At 41.7% G+C, this 20,673-nt stretch overlaps 1 protein-coding gene across 10 annotated transcripts in view; it reads left to right on the plus strand.

Moving 5' to 3' along the window:
• Positions 1-20,673, plus strand: part of KANK1 (KN motif and ankyrin repeat domains 1) — a 240,357-nt gene that overhangs the window by 118,317 nt on the left and 101,367 nt on the right. Inside the window, exons 3-4 of one of the 10 annotated variants that reach the window (XM_074394725.1) lie at positions 12,094-12,229; positions 12,337-12,458. The exons of 8 other annotated variants lie outside the window; for them this stretch is intronic. The gene's annotated coding sequence lies outside the window, so the exon portion shown is untranslated. Of the gene's footprint in view, positions 1-12,093; positions 12,459-20,673 lie in introns of all 10 variants that reach the window. One more of the 10 variants, XM_074394726.1, reaches the window with a different exon arrangement.

A 20,673-nucleotide genomic window follows, 5' to 3' on the forward strand; every position in this document is an offset into this window, starting at 1 on the left:
ATTATTAGGAAAGGCGCTGACGTTTTATGATTCAGTAATTTAACTATTCTCATGCCTTCTGTGCAGTGCACATCCCATACAAATAAATTATAAACGACCAAACAAATCTTGAGAGAAGTGCATTGGGAGAAGTGCATCCTGAGAGAAGCAACTATAAATAACAAATGATACCTGGTTCTCCCTTCTCCCAGTGGAGATCTTAACTCAGTTACAGTGCCTCACAGTTGTAACCTATAGTGCACATGTGTTGGAGATATAATACCTTGTACACGTATGTAGAGAGAACCGGCATAACAAAGTAGAGAGCAGAATTAGACTAGTGGGCACCCCAATCAATGATTCAGGGAGAGGACCATGTTTTAAACAGCAGGCAATAACAACTCATTTACTCGGTGTTTTCTGTGTATCAGGCACTGTACTAGGCACTTTGTTCATCTACAAGTGGAATGAGTGCTTGTTTTTCAAGAACAAAGGGAATAACGATGAAAATAAAAGCGAAGGCCAGGCGCAGTGGCTCATGCCTATAATCTCAGCACGTTGGGAGGCCAAGAGAGGCCGATCACTTGAGGCCGGGAGTTCAAGACCACCCAGGCGAATCTCTGTCTCTACTAAAAAATATAAAAATTGGCAGGCATGGGGGCATGTACCTATAGTTCTAGGTACTCAGGAGTCTTAGGTGGGAGGACTGCTTGAACCTGAGAGGTCGAGGCGACAGTGAACTAAGGTCATGCCACTGCATTCCAACGTGGGCAACAGAGCGAGTCTCATCTTTGAAAAAAAAAAAGGATAAAAAGTAATAATCTGAAGCATAGCCTCATTGTTTCAGGTGGAAGGTGAGAGGGGCTGCGGAAAGCTTAGGGCCAGGTGTGGTGGTTCATGCCTGTAATCCCAGCACTTTGGGTATCCAAGGCGGGCTGATCACCTGAGGTCAGGAGTTTGAGACCAGCCTGGCCAACATGGTGAAACCCCATTTCTACTAAAAATACAAAAATATAGCTGGGGGTGGTGGCAGGTGCCTGTAATCCCAGATACTTGGGAGGCTGAGGCACAAATCGCTTGAATCTGGGAAGCAGAGGTTGCAGTGAGCCAAGATGGAGCCACTGCACTGCAGCCTGGGTGACAGAGCAAGACTCTGTCTTCAAAAAAAAAAAAGCTTAGTCAAGCTTTAGTTGTTGGTTGTTTAAGGAAAAGGCCAAGTAAGTGTATAACTGGTTGGTAGAAATATGTATCAGGGTATAAGCAGTTCTAGGAGTGATATGTATCTTTTGCTGTTGTTATTGTTTCCTTTCAGTGTTATGTTTTGCATTGCATCACAAGTATTTCATTATTCCTTTGCCTTTGAGACAAAGGGTATGAATTTATAAGTTGACCTGAAAATAGATTATATAGTACAGCTATGCCAAGCAAACAGAATTTATATAGTACAGCTATGCCCAGCAAACAGAATTATCTATGCAAGTTATGCAGCCCACACAGAAAAAGAAAAATGCTGTTTGGCTTCATTTGCACCCCAGGATTTGTGGGGCTTCCTCCTTGGGCAGCCTTAACCAGGAAAATTTCCTAGTGTCAGTGGTAGTTCATCTCAAGATGTAAGACTTCTCCTTTCCTCTCCTTGAGAACCATCAACTATACCCTTGAGCTCAGCCATCCCATGCACTGAGGCTTCTCATCTGTACTTCCAGCCCAGACCTCCCTCCTGATTCCCACACTACACCTCTGCACTGAAACAACCTCTAAGGGTCTACTTCTTAACATTTCCTCCTCCTCTAGGCAAGGCAAATCATGTCCTCATCTCAGCTAGAGCAGTAATTACTGAAAACTAACCCAATCCAATGGCTTCTGAGCTCAGGTGTCTTTCAGTGACTCTTTCTGCTTCCAAAATAAAGTCCAACTGTTTAGCTTGGCATGCAAAACCCTTAGTCATCCATGTCTTGCAATTTAACTCCTCATACACCACCCCATCCTGTGGTCTCTTCTTGCCTTTGAATCCGCTGTGGGTGCTCTTTAAAGACTGTACTTCCTCCCCTTTAGGGCCAATTTAGTCATCTTGAAGCCTCAGTTCAGGGATGGTGTCCTCCGATAACCCTTCTCATGCCAGTTTGGGTTATCTATTGAGCTCTCAGCTCACACCGATAGGATAATAAGTATTTTAACATATTGATAAATTACAGTATGCCATAATAACTTCCATCATTCTGCATTCCGTGAGTACAAAGACTGTATCATTAATACCTGTCTCCCCAGGATTGTGTCTAGCCCTTAATAGTCACTTAATAAAGGCTTCAATGAAAAGGAAATAACATTTGACTCTCAATTTACGTTTGACATGATATGGTCAAACTTTAGAAAGTGGCATTGAACTACTTTTGAAGTCAGAATTCATGTTTTCCTTTAGCATCAGATATTGGCAGCCAGCTTTTCCAGATTTTCTTGGCCAAAAATATTACTGAAATTTCATGCCCCTTGATTTTGATCTCTAAGATGATACATCAACAGCATGTAATTATTTGTCTCAGTAATTGAGCTTCACCTTAGGGCTCTAAGAGAAGAGGTTTAAAGGAATCAATGGTTTAGTAATTGTATTGTTAATCTTAAAATGAAAGTTGAATGGGAAATACTTTAAAAACTGGTTGAAAAGATAATTATTGAGAGCATGGAAAAGATAATTACTACATATACTGAAACTGGTCCAGATGGAGGTTTTATGAAAATAAAGCAGCTTGTAATTTTTTACAACTTCTTTGAAATGCAAGTTTAGCAACCTTCAGGCACAGGACAAGGCCTTCCTTTTGGATGGGTCTTTAAAAGTTAATTTTATAGCTGTACATCGACTCCCAAGGTGAGGGGCAGGGGAGTACTCTTTTTGTTCCACTAAGCCACATTGAGGATTTATCTTGTAATTGATTATCACATTATCTGCTTTGATCCTCGTTAGATAATGAGAGTGGGTGGTCTTTTTTCTTTGAGACAGATTCTGTCTCTGTCACTCAGGCTGTAGTGCAATAGCATGATCTCGGCTCACTGCAACCTCCACCTCCCACGTTCAGTTGATTCTCCTGCCTCTGCCACTGGAGTAGCTGGGATTACAGGCATGCATCACCACACCCAGCTAAGTTTTTTTGTAGTCTTAGTAGAGATGGGGTTTTGCCATGTTGGCCAGGCTCTAGAACTGACCTCAGGTGATCCACCTGCCTCAGCATCCCAAAGTGCTGGGATTACAGGCATGAGCCACTGCACCAGCCTAAGAGTGGGTATCTTAGCAAAGCAAAACAGAGAGGTAACACGGCCCGCTCCCTCCACATCTTATGAGGTTCCTACCATTTTCTGTCCAATCGTGACTTTTTCTACACTCACTTTTAGTGCCCCATAAGAAGACTATTTAATGAAACCTTTTATGGACTGTTGATAAGAACCCAGCCCTTTTTTTCTTACCATTCAAGTTGCTTCCAACAGTGCTACCCCTTCTCCCAAGACTCTTAATGTAGTTTCTCTGTTCATAGCACTGTATCCAGATTCTGAATACCTGGCATATGAGCTCTCAAGAATTCATTCTGATTCCTCTTTCCAGGCTTACTGTTTAAATGTTTATTTGTTAATGTTTGAGACACGGTCTCCCTGTGTCACCCAGGCTAGTATGCAGTGGCATGTTCATAGCTCACTGCAGCCCTGAACTCCTAGGCTCAAGGGATCTTCCTGCCTCAGCCTCCCAAGTAGCTGAGATTACAAGCACATGCCACCACACCTAAGTTTTTATTTTTAGTAGGGACAGGGTCTCCCTATGTTGCCCAGGCTGGGCTCAAACTCCTAGCTTCAAGTGATCCTCTGGCCTCAGCCTCCCAAAGTAGTAGGGTTATAGGCATGAGCCACTGCACCCTGACATAAAGATGCAAGTCAAAATCCAAGAAAACCTTGAAACAAATTGCCTTACACAGTAAGAAAGGTTTGTTTTTTTCATAACTTCAGAGATGAACTCCTGGGGTTAATTGATTTGTAATTGTCTAACTGCACAGCCAATGCCAATTCATTGAGACTGTGGTATTGCAGTAAAGAAAGAGTTTAATTAATGCTAGGCTAATGACGTGGAAGCTAAGAGTTATGATTCAAATCAGTCTCTCCAAAGGCTCAGAGGGTTAGGGCTTTTCAAGGGAAGTTTGGTTAGCAGAGGACATAGGGAATGGGTGCTGCTGATTGGTTGGGGATGAAATCATAGGGGTGTAGAAAATGGTCCAATTCTGTGCCACCTCACCTGCACTGAGTCCACCTCTGGACTTCCTGGGTGGGCACAGGGTTGGTTGAGCTATGAGTTCTGGCTCCCAATGGGGTCACTCAATTGCCTGAATGCAAAAATCTGACAAGCATCTCAAAAGGCCAAGCTTAGGTTCTACAATAGTGATGTAATCTATAGAAGCAACTGGGGAAGTCACAAACGTTGTAACCTCTTGCCACGTGACTCCTGAGCAGTAAGGGATTATAGAAACTATGCTTACATTTTAGCAGCGTTCAGGCCCTTCACATAATTCTAATCTTGTGGCCTGTTACTAGCCTTACAAAGGCAGTTTCAGCACCTGAACAAGGAGGGGAATCAGTTTCAGGGAGGGACTGTTACCATCCTTGTTTCAAAGTTAAATTATAAACTGAATTTCTCCCATGGTTTTCTTAGCCTATGCCCGGGAATGAATCAGCCTGTGAGGCCAGAAGCAAGATGGGGTTGAGCCATGCTAGATATTTCTCACTGTCATAATTTTTGCAGAAGTGCTTTCAGATTTAGTGGCCCACTGATATCATTAGAGGCCCAGGTTCTTACTGTCACTTTACTCTGCCATCCAGGATGCACTGGTAGATTCTGAGACTTACTCTGCCTATTGACAAAATGCTACAGAAGTGCCAGGCATCGGCTGGGCACAGTGGCTGATGCCTGTAATCCTATTACTTTGGGAGGCTGAGGCAGATGGATCATGAGGTCAGGAGTTGAAGACCAGCTTGACCAATATGGTGAAACCCATCTCTACTAAAAATACTAAAATTGGCCGGGCATGGTGGCGTGCACCTGTAGTCCCAGCTACTCAGGAGGTTGAGGCAAGAGAATAGCTTGAACCCAGGAAGCGAGGTTACAGTGAGCTGAGATCACACCACTGCACTTGCACCACAGAATGAGACTGTCTCAAAAAAAAAAAAAAAAAGGTACCAGGCATCACATCTAGACAGGGCATCTTGTGGCTTTTGTAGGAGTGAGGAAACATTTCCCAGCCGTACCCGAGAGACATCTCATTGACCAAAAATGAGTCACATGGCCATTTATAAACCAATCACAGCAAAAGGAATGTGGTTACTATGGTAACCAGCATAGGGGGAACAAAGGTGGAGTGTCAACCACCAGGACTACCCGGCTTCCTTCTCTCCCTTTATATATCCTTCCTCTACCCCAACCCCAACCACTTTGACTTTCTCAGTGTGGCCCTAAAAAGCTTTGTGCCTGCCTACCACCAAACCTGCTCTCTGCCTCTTCAGATTCTAGGTGCCCTGCTCCCCAGGTCTTTACCCAAGTTCCCTTTGCTCCATGGAACTTTACTTTCCCACTCCCTGTTCTGCCTCTTTGGTACCTGTGCAAAGGTCACATGTCTCTAGCTGAACCCCAGGGTCCTTTGGGGCATGCCTGTGCTGCTCTGTATTCCCTCATGTACTTTGCAGAGAACCACAAACCCTGACTTTATTTGTGCAAACCTTTTCCCCAAAATGCTAGGACTAACATAACCCACAGATGGAAGTACATTTAAGTCCTATTCGTAATCAGCCCCTTGAGACTGGAGCTAGTATTTAAAATGGAATAGTGATGTTCCCTTTCTATTATTAGAATAGTAAGAATTCTATTATTCGTAAAATAAGAAAAATTTAATGTGGCATTCACAATTTATTAATGTCCTTTCATTTACTCATATTCCTTTTTTATTCATTTTTTTTTTTTTTTAATTTGAGATGGAGTTTCACTCTGTCATCCAAGCTGGAGTGGAATAGAGATTGCACCATTGCACTCCAGCCCATGCAACAGTGCAAGACTCCATCTCAAAAAAAGCAAAACAAAAAGCAACCTTCCTTTAGGCCCAAAGAGCCAACCTCTCCCTCAGAACCTTTTTTTTTTGAGACGGAGTTTCACTCTTGTTACCCAGGCTGGAGTGCAATGGCGCGACCTCGGCTCACCGCAACCTCCGCCTCCTGGGTTCAGGCAATTCTCCTGCCTCAGCCTCCTGAGTAGCTGGGATTACAGGCACGTGTCACCATGCCCAGCTAATTTTTTGTATTTTTAGTAGAGACAGGGTTTCACCATGTTGACAAGGATGGTCTCGATCTCTTGACCTCGTGATCCAACCGCCTCGGCCTCCCAAAGTGCTGGGATTACAGGCTTGAGCCACCGCGCCCGGCCCCAGAACCTTTTTTTAAACCAAGCCACTTTAGACTTTGCCAGCCCTTCTCTAGTCCCCTACTCAAACAGTTGTTTGTACCTTTCAGAAATATCTTATCTAGTGCTTTATTTCATCCAATTATGTGCTCTTTCTCCCCATTTTTTGACAGTTTCTACTTTATTCCACTCCTCTAACAACTCCTTAATTTCAGCTGCATCAGCAGAACATCTGCAGGGTAATTGGAAGAGTTGTCCTTCTCTCAACCGCATTCTTTCTCAAATTTGCTATTCCCAGGTCTTCTGTTTTCTTCAGACACTACCAAATAGTCTCATTATCTATGCACAATAATGATGTGAAGGCTTTTGTTTCTGCATTTGTTGACTGCTCGTTTCTTCTCCGGCCTTTCATCGTCTGCGACAGTACTTTGTTTGGAAAATGGAGGGTCAGGTGACATTTATGTAGTCCATTTCATATGGTTCAACATTCATTTCATTGTGACTAATGATGACTGATAGCTGATGTCAAAGTAGTGTTTCTTGCAGCAAAGTTTCATAAATTTTAGCATGCATGAGAATCATTTCAGGTACTTAAGTACATATTGCTGGGACTTACCTTCAAGGATATCTAACTCACCAAGTCTGGGGTGAGACCTGAGAATCTGTATTTCTGTTAAGTTCCCTGATGATGCTAATGCTTTATCTGGGGACTACACTTTGAGAACCATTGTCCTATGGGACCAAGAAATAAGCCAGGAATTAGTGTATATTTTTTCTGGTTAAGTATTTAATGTTAAGATATTTAGAATTTTTTTACGTAGGTGTTTCTGAGACACTTTTCCTAATAGTGGGTCCTCAGAGTGTTTCATGTTTGACTTCCAATATGTTATATATTTTAAAAAGAACTCTTAAACTGACAGATGAGAAATCACCTTCAGCATAAGAAAAGGCAGTATTTTTTTGTAAGTCCCAAAGCAGCTCTTGGCGTTGATTGATTCAGTGGCTCGAGGAAACTATCAGAGACTCTGGTTCCTACTCTCATTCCACTGTGAGTGTACCATGTGCTGGTACATCTTCAGACTCACTCTGCATAGTGACAGAATGACTGTAGAAGGCTAAACATTGGCCGGGCCTGGTGGCTCACGCCTGTAATTCCAGCACTTTGGGAGGCTGAGGTGGGCATATCACCTGAAATCAGGAGTTCGAGGCCAGCCTGACCAACATGGAGAAAACCTGTCTCTACTAAAAACACAAAATTAGCTGGGCATGGTGGCACATGCCTGTAATCCCAGCTACTTGGGAAGCTGAGGCAGGAGAATCACTTGAACCGGAGGTTGCGGTGAGCCGAGATCGCACCATTGGTGCTGTTGCACTCCAGCAAGTGACAAGCATTATCTCCAGGTCACATACAGATGTACGTTGTTTAATATCCAGGCTTATGCAGTATCAGTAACTATTAGAGAAACCAAAATGGAGGATCCAGAAGTTCTTATCAAATATAATCCTTGAGATACAAACAAAGCAGTGATTGAGTAGTTTCTTAGCCCATTTTCTCTGGCTTATGATAGAATTCCTAAAACAGGGTAGCATATAAAGAAATTTGTTATAGCTCTGGAGGCTGAGAAGTTCAAGATCAAGGGGACATACGGTAAAAGCCTTCTTGGTGGTACCAATAAAACCTGCTGAGCTGGAATGTCACTTGAATCATATTTGCCACTTTTGCTTTGTTCCTGGGGGTTTGCTCTCCTGTCATCATCTTGCCTTTCAAGAAGGTAACTAACTTGTTACCCTCTGCTATGTCAAAGATACTGTTTGCTTCAGGATGAGCATATAAACAGAGTTTTAGATAAATCTCTATTTCTTGGCCATTGGGGCTCAAGTTACATTGTTAGCACCAGCTCTGTAAAGTGCCTCAATGTGTTTTTTCAACGAAAGGCAAAATGTTTGACAAAGAATATTTTGATTCTTTACCTGTAGGTTCTGGGCAGACTTCACGTTTCCATTCTTTCGAGATAGATTGACTTCGCTGTCCTTCATAAACTTGTTAAATTTGCTCTCTGCCCTTGAAGAAGCACTTGGTTCCTTCTAATTCTTGTCTGTAGATTCCTCTAGTACTCCATCTGAGTACTGAAATTTTCTCTTCACAGAGTGATTCTTCTCTCTGCCATTCAGTTTGACTGTGTTATTGCCAGGAAGAGACAGATAACAGGACATCAGCAATGTCCACAACTTAGGAGCACTTCATTCCTTTTTTCTACAGCTGAGCAAGTAGAATTAACTGTACTTGTTTTTGTGTATTTTAATACATTTGTCTGAGCAAAGTCAGTGATCTAGAAGCTTTATAAAATGAATAGTGCATAATAAAATCACACCTTGATGTAAGTCCTACCTTCCTATAGGAATCCCATAAAAACACTGTTAAGCCATACTTTTCCTCCACAGATCTGATTGCCAAACACTTTGTCTCACTAGGTTTCAACAGGTCTCTTCAAAGCTGTCATTTTACTTCAGCTGGGATTACATTCCACCCTATTTCACTTAAATATACACCTTCCCTTTAATGTTCTCTCATATCATTGGTAGTAATCAATGTGGCAAGAGTTCACTTTCTTTTCACATGGAGATTTGATCTTAGATGATTTTTATTCATTCATTCGTTCATTCATTCATTCATTTATTTCAGACAGAGACTCACTCTCTTGCCCAGGCTAGAGTGCAGTGGCACGATCTTGGCTCACTACAACCTCTGCCTCCCTGGCTGAAGTGATTCTTGTGCCTTAGCCTCCTGAGTAGCTGAGATTACAGGCAGGCACTACCACACCTGGCTAATTTTTGTATTTTTAGTAGAGACAAGGTTTTACCTTGTTGGCCAGGTTAGTCTTGAACTCCTGGCCTCAAGTGATTTGACCATCTTGGCTTCCCAAAGTGCCGGGATTACAAGCACAAGCCACTGTGCCTGGCCTGTCTTAGATGATTTCTCAAACAGTGCCACATCTTCTGCCTTCTGTGAGTGTCTCAGGCTCTAAGTAAAGTCTCTTGTCTTTGTCTTTTCAGGCTGCTATAACAAAATGCCACAGGCTGTGTAATTTATAGGCACCATAAATTTATTGCTCACAGTTCTGAAAACTAGGAAGTCCAAGATCAAGGTGCCAGCAGATTGAGTGTCTGGTGAGGGCATGTTCTTTATGGATAGTGCCTTCTATGTCCTTACATGGCAGATGGGCAAAAGAGCTAATAAGCTTCCTCAAAACCCTTTTGTAAGGGCCCTAATCCCATTCATGAGGGCTCTACCCTGGTGATTTAATCGCCTTCCAGAGGACCCACTCTTAATGCCATCAACTTGAAGGTTGGGTTTCAAAATATAAATCTTGGCGGACGCAAACACTGAGACCATAGCAGTCTCCCAGACCTCATTATATTCAGCTTCATTTTAGGATAACTCCACATTTGAATTAAGAAACCGAGAGTTTGTATTCTCAACTCTATGCTTCATGAAATTAAAGACTCTTGGCTTCTCATTCTCACTGCTCAGGCAGGATTAGTCCGTCTGAATGGAAACTCCCTTTTGGGGGCACACATCACCATATTTTGTTTTATTTTTTTTGACACACAGTCTCTCTGTTGCCCAGGCTGGAGTGCAGTAGTGTGATCTTGGCTCACTGTAGCCTCCGCCTCCCGGGTTCAAGCAATTATCGTGCATCAGCCTTCCGAGTAGCTGGGTTTACACGTGCATGCCATTACGCGCACCTATTTTGTTTTTGAAATGGAGCCTCATTCTGTCTCCCAGGCTAGAGTGCGATGGCACTATCTTGGATCACTGCAACCTCTGCCTCCCGAGTTCAAGAGATTCTTCCACCTCAGCCTCCTGAGTAGCTGGAATTACAGATACTCACCATCATGCTTGGTTAGTTTTTGTATTTTTGTAGAGACGGAGTTTGACCATGTTGGTCAGGCTGGTCTTGAACTCCTGGCCTCAGGTGATCCACCTGCCTCAGCCTCCCAAAGTGCTGGAAGTATAGGCGTGAGCCACCATGCCCAGCCTAAATTTTGTATTTTTAGTAGAGGTGGAATTTTTCCATGTTGGCCAGGCTAGTCTAGAACTGCTGACCTCAGGTGATCTGCCCATCTCAGCCTCCCAAAGTACTGGGGTTACAGGCTTGACCCACCGCACCTGGCTACCTTTTAAATGTCTGTATTGCAATGAAATTTTTAAAGGGATAGCTAAATTTTGCTATAAGCTTATAAATAGATGTTGCCAAGAGCCATGTTGATTTCATAGCCCAAACCAATTTTCCATTTATACTAGTTACATACTTCAAGTCTGAAAAATGTAGTCTAGTGTGGGAAAAAGGCCTGTGATGGTGAGAAATGCGGTAAGAACTGGTAATTAATGCAATCAGATGTGAACAGTATGTTTAGGGGTAGTCTGGACATGATGTGTATACTCTGTCTTTATCAGATAAAGAAAGTCTTTTTACCTAGCGGTTGTTCCTGAGTTAGAAGAATCCTCCTTATCGGGTATCTGCTTTGGTCACTGGAGGGAAGGTAGAAGTTCCGTCTTGGTGATCCTTCTTGTTTCTTAGTACCCTGAGATGGGTTTGTTTTATGAAATGAGTAAGATTATCTCTACCACCATCAGCAGCATGCAAATGGAGCTGCTCCACAAAGTTCAGGGTGCTCTACTGAGCAATGGGATTCCAAAAAAATTTTAAGGCATATTACCCTGTGCTGGAGAAACTTGGAACAGAGACAACCTCAAATCCTAACTGCAGGGAAGCTTAGCCTATGTCCTTGGCTGATGGGGCAATGATTCAGTAAGAAAGAACCCAGTGATTTTTTTCTCTGCCTATCGTGTATCTTACTCTCTTGCCATTGCTTCTAATACCTTTTCATCCTATCTTAGTCTTCGCTGACCGACTTATCCTGATCTTAATAATCAAAGAAATTCATACATTTTGGTTTTTTAGGAGCTACTTTATTGAGGTATAATTCACAAACCATACAGTGCTCACTTTATATGATGCAGTGGTTTTTAGTAAATTCACATAATCATACATTTTCATCACCCCGAAAAGAAAACCTATTCCCATTGGCAGTCAAAAGCCCATTTCCCCGACAACCCCCACAAACCCCCCAGCACTAGGCAGTCATTATTCTGCTTTCTGTGTCCATGGATATGTTAAATACTGTGTTTTAATTAGGGATAGGATGCCCATAGTCAGAATAATTGAGGATAGGATGCCCATAGTCAGAGAGGTTGAGCTTATATGAACTGTTGGCTTGGATTTCTGTGCAAATTAAGCTAGCTTACTTCTGACACAGCAGATGCTAGACTTTTTAACATCTTTCCTCATTGTGCTTCCTGACTTGTTAACTCTGTATGATAAAAGCATGAGAGGCCCTAGAATAAATGGGTCTGCAGAAAACTGCATGGTTAAGTTACCCCATTTGTGTTTTACGAAGGTAATGGAAGGGAATAACCTTTATCTTTGAGGGTCACATACAAAAAGCCATTTCCTCATCCTCCCTAACCTCAAAAAGTAGACATTTTTACAGCAGCTTTTCTAAATTGACTTACACTTGAACAAACTAAAAACTCCAAGAAGAGTAGAGCTTAGCTGGCAGGCCTGGTTTTGAACAAGTATTTGATTTTGCTAATCTTGGTAGTGCATAAGGTTACTTTTGTAAATTTCCTGTAGAAAAATTCTTGGTTCTTGGACACACTCAGCTATCAGAACAGACAAATGGTTTACATTTCTATGAATTACCAGCTGATAAAATGTTCCTCCTTTGAATGGAAGAAAAATTCAAGGCAGACAAGAACTTTTGTGGCAGGTAACCCTTACTTGAAATTTATTTGAATTTCTAGAGGCAAATTAATTTATTTCTCTGTCTTTCACAATAAATAGGTGACTGTCACCTTTTTTTTTTTCTTTATCTAGTGAGCTTCTACTATAGAAGGAAGAAAGTTAGTGCTTCCTTTGATATTTTGAGAGTTTTATTTTTGGGTCTCTTCTTGGCTCTCTTTCCTCCTTGTAAAGCCAGTGTCGAAGTAATGGCGATGGTAAGTATGCTTAGCGTTCTAAATTTTTTTTCATGCATGTTTATTACTAAGTAATTTATCTTCTTTCCTTCCACTTTATAGCTCCATATTAAATAGGGTGGAACCTTTTAATAAACAAAACAAAAAAGAGAAAAGCCTATTTGGGAACATGTAAAAATAGCACAGGATAGTTCATTTTTAAGGTTCTAGTTAAATCACAATTTGGAAAGATCTTTAAAAAAGAAAAAAGTTTTGAACCCAGGATCTGTGAAGGTGGGAAGTGACCCGCATTAATCTCCATCTTCCTTTGAAATTTTACACAGATTTTTTGGGGGGTGTGTGTATGTGTGTCTTGTTTTTTCTGGTGAGAAGATCCATAACTTTGATAAGCATCAAAGCCACTACCTTTAAATATCTTTTTGATTACTTTTACTGTAGTAGTTGTTTTAAAATCTGCTTTTTGCCATTTAAAGACATCTTTCAAATATTAGTTAACTCTTAAATGTTTCTTTGCAGAATAAGATCCTTTTTGCAGTACATTTTTTTGTTTGTTTAATACTCACCTGAAATTTTGGTCCAAGCTCTAAGGGCCTTCTTCCATAAGAATTTGGTTTAAAAGCAAAAGATTTTTGACGTAAATATATATATATATATATATATATATATATTTTTTTTTTTTTTGGTAGTGATGGGGTCTCACTGTGTTGCCCAAGCTGGTCTCGAACTCCTGGGCTGATCCTCCTGCATAGGTCTTCCAAAAGTGTAGGGATCACAGGTGTGAGTCAATGTGCTCAGCACTGATTTGTGGGGTTTTTGTTTTGTTTTCTTCTGGAGACAGTCTCACTCTGTTGCCCAGGCTGGAGTGCAGTGGCATGATCTTGGCTCACTGCAACCTGTGCCACCTGAATTCAGGCAATTCTCCTGTCTCAGCCTCCCAAGTAGCTGGGATTACAGGTGCCTACTTTTGCACCTTGCTAATTTTTATATTTTTGATAAAGATGGGGTTTCACCATGTTGCCTACGCTGGTCTCGAACTCCTGATTTCAGGTGATCCACCCACCTTGGCCTTCCAGAGTGCTGGGATTACAGGCGTGAGCACCCAGCCTTGATTTGTTTTTGCATGTGAGATAATGTATGTTCTAGTGCAGTGTGGTGTGTCATAAAGAGCATGATTTGTTCTTACTGATGCAATGAATACATTGGTTCTTCTACGTGCAGTAGAATGCTGGTGATGCGATAATTCTAGTCGCCAGTCTTTTTAATCTCTATAACAGAGGAAGCAGAAGTAGAGCAGATCCTGGCCTTGTAGGTCTAGAGCAGGTGTCCCCGAACTTTTTACACAGGGGGCCAGTTCACTGTCCCTCAGACCGTTGGAGGGCCGCCACATACTGTGCTCCTCTCACTGACCCACCAATGAAAGAGGTGCCCCTTCCTGAAGTTCGGTGGGGGGCCGGATAAATGGCCTCAGGGGGCCGCATGCATCCCGCGGACCATAGTTTGGGGACGCCTGGTCTAGAGACCGAGCTGTAGTGTCTTTTAGGAAAGCACTTAACCAGAACACAGGTTTATAAATTGCTATGATCACTAAGGTTGCAATCAAGATGTTAAGTACCTATGATTTGGGTGTATGTGCTACCCTTTTGAGAAGCGTTGATGAGTTCATTCCCTCACTTCTATAAAGAAATACTGGAGACCGGGCAATTTATAAAGAAAAGGGGTTTAATAGGCTCACAGTTCCACATGCCATGTGGGAAGCATGATGGCTTCTGCTTCTGCTTCTAGGGAGGCCTTAGGAAACAGAATCATGGCACAAGGCAAAGAGGAAGCAGGTACATCTTATGTGACCAGAGCAGGAGGAAGAGAGAGAGGAGTGAAGTGCTACACACTTTTAAACAACCAGATCTCATGGTAGCTCACTCACTATCACAAGAACAGCACCCAGGGGATGGTGCTGGCCCAGTCATGAGAACTCTGCCCCTGTGATCCAGTCACCTCCCACTAGGCCCTAACCTCCCACACTGGGGATTACAGTTCAACATGAGATTTGGTGGGGACACTGATCTAAACCATATCAAGCATTAATATGCCAATTAACCTGTGTGAAAAGGAACTGAATTGTGCTGTGACATTTTTTAAGAATTAGGCCTAGGAAACGCATGGTGGCTCATACCTGTAATCCCAGCACTTTAAGGGGCTAAGGTGGGCAGATCGCTTAAGGTTGGACGTTTGAGACCAGTCTAGCCAACATGGCAAAACCTGTCTCTACAAAAATTAGCCAGGTGTGGTGGTGAGCACCTGAAATCCCAGCTTCTGAGGAGGCTGAGGCAGGAGAATCGCTTGAACCTGGGAGGTGGAGGTTGCACTGAGCCAAGATCTTATACTACACCCCAGCCTGCGTGACAGAGTGAGACTCCATCTAAAAAAAAAAAAAAAAAAAAAAAAAAAAGAGGTCTTAAGATAATCAGTGAAATAAAAGAAGTAATATTTTTAAGAAATGAAATCCCTAAAGCTTAAAAACTATTTAATGTATAAAATTATCCATTTTTATACATTAGGGATTTTATTTATTAAAATATGACTTTGAGGCTGGGTGTGGTGGCTTACAATCCCAGCACTTTGGGATGCCAAGGCAGGAGTTCGAGACCAGCCTGGCCAACATGGTAAAACCCTGTCTCTACTAAAAATAACAATAATTAGCCGGGTATGGTGATGTGCGCCTGTAATCCCAGCTCCTCGGGAGGCAGAGGCAGGAGAATAGTTTGAACCCTGGAGGCGGAGGATGCGGTGAGCTGAAATTGTACCACTGCATTCCAGTCTGGGCAACAGAGTGAGATACCCATCTCAAAAAAAAAAGAAAAAAAATATATATACATGTGAGACTTCATAGACACACATTGGTGTATACAACAAAAACAAAGTGTTAAGAAATTATCTCATGGTTTAACCACAAAATTAAAAGATTTCTTTTAACAAATATTTATTGAATGCTTACCCATTCGACTGGATGATGTGTAGGAATGACAGGAGGTCTGAGGCATAGTAGTAAACCCACGGAGCTAATAGTTTCAGAGTCGAGAAGATACCCAGTAAAGACTTTGTTTCCTTTTGTAAGTCTCTGTAAGTTTATTTAGGATACCTGTTTTGACAGCCATACAGACCTTTAGAAAATAGGACATCACCAGGCACCACAAGGAAATAGATGGAAAAATATTTAAAAATAAATTGTAAGTCAAGCGTGGTGGCAGGAGGATCACTTGAGGCTGGGAGTTCAAAACCAATCTGGACAACATAGCAAGACCCTGTCTCTAATTTTAACAATTCTTTTAATAAAATAAAATTTAAAATAAGTAAATAAATTGTGGTGAAACTATTTAGTTATTTTAAATTTTATTTTATTAAAAGAATTACAGTAGGTTATGTTTCTGTCAGAAAATAAGCTGTTCTGGAAACCTAAGCTTTCCCAATGGTACATGAGTTCTCTAATTACATGTTCTGTATTCCTCTCTCACTTGGATAATTTCCTTTTAAAAAGTTTCCAAAGTTACATGCTTTCAGACTTTTTAAAATATATTGAACATGATTTAATCTTCTCTTAGTAAGTTAGATCCATTATTTTCAATATTATTGTATTGTGCTATATTAACAATGTTCTTAGCAACTCTGCAGTTTACAGAGCAGTTTGCCTGATTATTTTTTTTTTTAAACATCTTTCTTTCCTTTTTAAGACAGAGTCTCTCTCTGTCACACAAGCTGGAGTGTGGTGGCACGATCTCAGCTCACTGCAGCCTCCGCCTCCTGGATTCAAGCAATTCTTGTGCCTCAGCTTCCCAAGCAGCTGGGATGGGACTGTAGGTGGGTACCACCATGTTCGGCTAATTTTTTTTTTTTTTTTTTTTTTTTTTTTAGTGGAGACAGGGTTTCACCATGTTGGCAAGGCTGGTCTAAAACTCCTGACCTCAAGTGATCTGCCCCACCTCCACCTCAGCCTCCCAAAGTATTGGGATTACAGGCGTGAGCCACCATGCCCACCCCTTAAACATCATTTTAAAAAATCACTTCCCTTGGTATAGGAATTTGGCTTTGAGTTACTAGGCCTTTCAGAAGCAATCCCCATGACTTTGTCATCTTGCCTAAGCTATAATGTGGGGAAGGGGCAGGGAGACATCCAAAGTTACTTAGAACTGAGTATAAATTTGCCATGGATTTAAGCCTTGTGTGTAAGATAAATTCATCCATAGTATTTTTGGTAGTTTATTTACTTATTTGATTATTTCTGCCTTCATTAATTTTCTAATTATTGTGACTAGACAACTAAGTTCTGGGTAAGATATATCATTATTACATAAAGATGTCTTATAATTCTTGGCATTATAAATAATTGTACTGTGTTATATTTATGAAATATGAGAAATTAATAAGCAGAAACTTTAAGAAGTGTCACTTCATAATTCTTTGGTCTCTCTCTGCCTTTATCATATGTCAGGTTTCAAACTAGTTTTTGGAGACAGTCTTTCATTTTTCAAAAATATATTTAATCCCCAGTCTTTTTAAAGTTTCACTTTGCCTTAAGGGGAGCGGTCTTGAGAAAACTTAGTATAGTTGTGAGTATCCATAGTGTCAAATGAGGAGAAGCGTTGTAAGAATGTTAGGAGCCAGAGTTCTCACCACATTCTCATTAGATGTCCTGAGCTATTTTTTTCTTGTTGAGTCAGAACAATAAATAATAAAGAAAGTGCCAAACAACCTCAGTTCTTCTGGCTCATACTTATATATAGCAGAGATATGAAATAGCACCAATCCCAGATCTTCAGTGGGTAGATTTGAGAAACTGTTTTTTATAGAGATATTGTTGAAGTCCATGGAAATCAGGTAGAATACTAAAGGACCCGGTTAACCCAATACATTGCAACCCTCTGCTCTCAAGTGCACCTCACACACAGCCAGTCTGCAGATGAGAGAATACTGTTTCTGGGGATTCTTTTTTTTTTTTTTTTTTTTGGAGACTGTGTCTCGCTTTGTTGCCAGGCTGGAGTGCAGTGGTGCAGTCTGGGCTCACTGCAACATCCGTCTCCTGGGTTCAAGCAGTTCTCCTGCCTCAGCCTCCCTAGTAGCTGGGACCGCAGGCATGCACCACCACACCCAGCTATTTTTTGTATTTTTAGTAGAGACGGGGTTTCACCATGTTGGCCAGGATGGTCTTGATCTTTTGACCTCATGATCTACCCACCTCGGCCTCCCCAAGTTCTGGGATTACAAACGTGAGCCACCATGCTTGGCCAGTTCTTTTCCTTTAACTCGTTTTAACTGCATAGCAGTTAGTTTCTCATTTCTTCTTTAATAGCATCACCTCAACATATTTTAAAAATGTGCTGTGTATATATAAGATTTGCCTTCTCTGGGTCATTAAATGACAACACAGACACAGAAATAGAAATGTACCAATTCCTTTTTTTTTTTTTTGAGACGGAGTTTCGCTCTTGTTACCCAGGCTGGAGTGCAATGGCACGATCTCGGCTCACCGCAACCTCCACCTCCTGGGTTCAGGCAATTCTCCTGCCTCAGCCTCCTGAGTAGCTGGGATTACAGGCACGCGCCACCATGCCGAGCTAATTTTTTGTATTTTTTTTTTGAGACGGAGTTTCGCTCTTGTTACCCAGGCTGGAGTGCAGTGGCGCGATGTCGGCTCACCGCAACCTCCGCCTCCTGGGTTCAGGTAATTCTCCTACCTCAGCCTCCTGAGTAGCTGGGATTACAGGCACCCACCACCATGCCCAGCTAATTTTTTTTGTATTTTTAGTAGAGACGGGGTTTCACCATGTTGACCAGGATGGTCTCGATCTCTTGACCTCGTGATCCACCCGCCTCGGCCTCCCAAAGTTCTGGGATTACAGGCTTGAGCCACTGCGGCCGGCCGTATTTTTTCTTAAATAGAGACGGGGTTTCACCATGTTGACCAGGATGGTCTCGATCTCTTGACCTCGTGATCCACCCACCTCGGCCTCCCAAAGTGCTGGGATTACAGGCTTGAGCCACCGTGCCCGGCCACCAATTCCTTTTTTATGAAATTTATCCATTCATAATTGGGTATCCTAGGCTCTTAGAAATCTAAAATGACGTAATCATTGCACTTGAAAAGCTTAAAGCCCAGCGGGGAAGAGCAACATGATAGAAACAAAGGCAAAGTATAAGAAGTGCTGTTACAGAGTCACGGGCCAAGGGGAGCTCACATCTTTGAGCTTCAATTTCTTTATCTATTGCGGAGGAGTGTATCTCATGAAGCTGTTTTGAGGCTTATCTAAGATAATGCATGTGAAAACACTGTAAAATTATAAAGCTCTGGACATGTCAGTTGTCTTATTTGGTTTAAAATAGAAGCTGGGAAACTCTTTGTTCTGAAACCATGTAGATAACCCAGGGATGAGACTCTAGTTAAACTGAGGAAAACAGTGTACCTGCATGTCAAATGCAGTTCCAGGGAGAATGTTTGAGATTGTATTATTTGGAGACTCTCTTTCCGGAAATCATTTTGTCGGCATTTATACTAAGTGGTGGTGATAGTGAGAAGAGCTTCATCTGACATCTCACATTACTATCAGCCTTGCTTAGCACCATGGTATGTTTTTACTGTATCTTGTAAATTAGATAGTATGTTGAGTGTCCTGGCATATAGGGATATATATATAAGATCCGTATTGTATAGTTGGTTTCTAGAGTGTCGTCATAGCAGTCTCCCAGTATTTCTATTTGTTGCTATTCCCGTTCTGCTCCATTTTTTTCCCTGTAGTTCTTTACAGATAGGGAGATTATATGTCCCAGTTTGCCTGCCCTGGTTTACGTCTCTTGTCCCTATGTCCCATTTACTTAACATTTTAACACCAGCAAAAAGCATCTCATTTTGGACCTCACCTTATGTGGTCACCCTGGCTCAAAGCATAGAAGAAAATCAAATAAGGAGCCAGCAAATTGGTGAAATTGTAAAGATCTGTGATAACTGACTTCAGTCATTGAGGTGAGCTGATTTACAGAGTGTGGATTTGGTCCAGTAATATCCTGGAATGCAACTTATAGATTTAAGTAAGTTGTACCCGATTATAGCTACACACTACAGCAGGTTTCCTAATGAGCTGTTAAAACGAAAGCCTGTGTTCGTTCACTCTGCCACAGAACAGTAGTTTTGACACTTCAATAGTTTTCACCATAACATGGCTTGTTGGAGCTTGAAGACTGACATTCCTTCTTAAAGGCCCATCAAGGTTTTCATTCACTGTGAGCTATGTGTTAAGCTGGTATCGATCTTGTTTTTGACCATCATTCACCATGGCAGCCAACCAGGGAGGTGTAAAATGCTTACGTTTCCCCCTCGCTACCTGTGCATCTCCTTTGGTGTGACCCAGGGGGTGACGGTTAGGATGCAGCTTGGAGGGATGGCTCTATATTGCAGCATCTCTGCTCGCCCCCACTACCCTTTTAGAATGACAAAATAGGATTGAAAGGTCCAAAAGCCTAAAGAGAGAAAATTCTGCAGTCCTGTGTTTTTCCGAGCAGAGGGGAAGGTGCCACTTTGTGTGACTCCTGGCAATCCCAAATATAATAGAATAAAACTATCCTTACTTCCAGTGTTAATATGGAATTTGTATAAAGGTGGAAGGAATACTTTACTGTTTTATTAATATGCAATCCCAATATTTTCATTGCAGAGCAACTTGCAAAAAGTTCAATGCAAATTATACTGAGTTAAAATCAAATATGTAAATCTACCTCTCTCTGTTGACAGCTGCATTGGAGTTTGGGATTGGCCTCGTTGCTTATTAGAGCCAAATAAATGTATATGATTTAATTCTTACAAAGTGAAAGTAAAAGATGAAAAAATAAAAATCCGTGGAATGGAACATTTTTAGTGTGATCCCTGTTTTACTATCCAGCAAGGGAAACATGGCTTAAATATCTCTGTTAAAACAATGCTTCTCACACTTTAGTGTGGGACTCTTGTTATGTAGATTCTGACTCCTGGGTCTGGGATGGGGGCCTAAGATTCTGCATTTCTAATTAGCTACAGAGCATGCTGGTGGTGCTGGACCACAGGGCACAACTTGAGTAGCAGGTTGTCAGGAAGTGTGTGTTTCAGCTCCAACTCTGCATATCACTGTTGTAAAATACGCAGGTTAGAGTGGCACACACCAGACCCTCAGCTGTCTGGAGGAGCTGTTATTAGCTAGTGGTTAGGGTGAGAGGGACC

Source organism: Saimiri boliviensis, chromosome 2 (genome assembly GCF_048565385.1).
Source record: "Saimiri boliviensis isolate mSaiBol1 chromosome 2, mSaiBol1.pri, whole genome shotgun sequence".
NCBI lineage: Eukaryota > Metazoa > Chordata > Mammalia > Primates > Cebidae > Saimiri > Saimiri boliviensis.